Consider the following 2,500-nt stretch of genomic DNA (forward strand, 5'->3'; position numbering starts at 1 on the left):
TGGAAGTTGAATGTGGTTATGGAAGTGCCCTTTTTTAATAAAAGCTGAAAAATGACCTGATGGGAATGTGGCTTAGTGGTTATCACATATTCCTCACTCAACCATGTCAAACCCAACACATTTCCCCAAATTCTGATGTTTAGTATGAACATTTAGTGAAGTTCTTGACCTTTATTGTACCATTTTATGCTGCCATGTGATTAGCTGATGCATGAATGAGCAGAGATGCAGGTGTTTCTAATAAAGTGGTTGGAAGGTTTAAGTAAGAATATTTCTTAAAAGTCTGAGTTAATTTGGCAGCATGCGCAGGGATTTAGTGGTTAGAATGATTGCTTTGCGCCTCTGTCGATTTTGCATGCCCTCCTAATGCTTTGAGGGGTTTCCCATGTGTACACCGGTTTCATGCCCAGTCCAAAGACATGTGCTATGGAGTGTCAGGCTTGTCTAAATTGTCTGTAATATGTTTGTGTGTGTGGGCACGGTGGCTTAGTGGTTAGCACGTTCGCCTCACACCTCCAGGGTTGGGGGTTCAATTCCCGCCTCTGCCTTGTGCGTGTAGAGTTTGCATGTTTTCCCTGTGCCTCGGGGGTTTTCTCCGGGTACTCCGGTTTCCTCCCCCGGTCCAAAGACATGCATGGTAGGTTGTGTGCCATGCGATGGGTTGGCACTCCGTCCAGGGTGTATCCTGCCTTGATGCCCAATGACGCCTGAGACCCCATGGCCCGAGGTAGTTCGGATAAACGGTAGAAAATGAATGAATGAATGAATGTTTGTGTGTGTAAATGAGCATTGCAACGGGTTGACACCCTGTACAGTGTGTCTTCTGCCTGGTGCCCCAAGCCTGCTGGGATAGTCTCCAGGCTCCTTGCAAACCTAGGATAAACGTAGGACGCTACAGGAAAAGGATGGATCTATGTATGTATGGATGGATGGATGGATGGGTGGATGGGTGTATGGATGGATGGATGGATGGATGGATGGATGGATAGATGGATAAATGGATGGATAAATAGATAGATGCATGGATGGACAAACGGATGGATGGATGGATGGATGGATGGATGGAAGGACAGAGGAACAAATGGGTTGTTATTCCTCTTACAACTTGAATTTAACAATATGACCATTTATTTACTGAAAGAATCCTCAAAGAACCCTTGAGGAACCTCTTTTTTCTTAGCATGTCATTTTAAGCACCACTCTTGATAGAGAGCTTTCATAAATATGCAGTTCCTTCAGGCTTGAAGAGGAAGAGTCTTGTAGAGGATTCATGGTCATGTAGTTTGGAATGTTGAATGAAATCCTTCAGTGTATTGATGTGAAATAAATTATGATATGAACCTTAAAGAAATGTGGCATGGCTAGCCTATGTTTTTTCTGTTGGACACTCAGTTAAAAGAATAATGAACTGATCAAGATCCATGTCTGTGACTTCACATTTATAAATAACATGCTGACACTAAACCCACATGCACAGTTTATCTGATTATCAGCATTGTTGGAGGATCTTCTTCTATATCTTACTGTATCTGGTGTAAGGTTTCGCACAGATTTAAACGCACGGCAGGCAGGAGTGAGTTTGCTAACAAAGATGCGACTGATGATTAGCTAGACACAAATTTGTGTTCACTTACTTTATAATGAGGTTTAAGTATACATGCTGCTAATGATGTGGTACAAATCATTACAGTTTCATGTTGTTGTCAACACTAATGTTTCACACACACTAGTTTTGCCGCAGGATTCGTATTATTTCGCTCTTGCTGATCAGATGTGTACAGAACAGCTTTTCTACTTATACGTCCCCTCGTTTTTGTTCCACTTTTGCACTTTCCGAGCTTAGAGTAAGTTTACATTGTGAGAAAGTAAACACTGCCACAGTAGCCCCCCAGCACTAGAGCGTAGGGTCCATCACTGTCACCTGGTGGCTGATGTGTGTTACTACACCCAGCTTCATCAGCTTAATTCTTAGCAGCAAGTTCAAATGCATCAAATACATTTTTTAATTTGAATATCCAAATTCATCATATGCCTTTTTTCTCTATCTAAATATAGAGTATGTATCCTGTTTTCTTGTTTGCAGTTCATTACTCTGTGTATCTTGCTAGTTTTTGTCTCTTTCCCCATGGCACACCGAACACCACTTCATCCTAATAACAGTCAGCTCAAGCTACTAGCATTTTCCTAATGGTGGCAGCACTGTGAAGAGTGCACTTAAAGTAATTTGCGTAGCCCTTGCGGCGCAATAGGGACAAATCACAGCTCGAGTGCAAGGTGCTTTAGTGTGTCTCTTCAGCATCAGCATGCCAGAACAGGTCTCTATCTGCTTAAATACTTTTTATTTTAGAAATTCCTTTATTTTATAAATATTCTCTCTATATGCGTTATGAGACTATACCTACACCTCAGTGTAAGTCACACAGATCCTCATATATAATGTTCACACACCTGTCATGGTGTCCTCAAAGATGTAGAATCACACACACACAGTCATGTGTGA

General features: G+C 41.8%; 1 protein-coding gene across 1 annotated transcript in view; it reads left to right on the top strand.

The window, feature by feature from the left end:
• The window catches only part of plxna2 (plexin A2), a 207,192-nt gene that overhangs the window by 110,256 nt on the left and 94,436 nt on the right, over positions 1-2,500 (top strand). The gene's annotated exons all lie outside the window — the stretch shown is intronic.

This window comes from Tachysurus vachellii, chromosome 19 (genome assembly GCF_030014155.1).
Source record: "Tachysurus vachellii isolate PV-2020 chromosome 19, HZAU_Pvac_v1, whole genome shotgun sequence".
In the NCBI taxonomy this organism is placed as follows: Eukaryota; Metazoa; Chordata; class Actinopteri; order Siluriformes; family Bagridae; genus Tachysurus; species Tachysurus vachellii.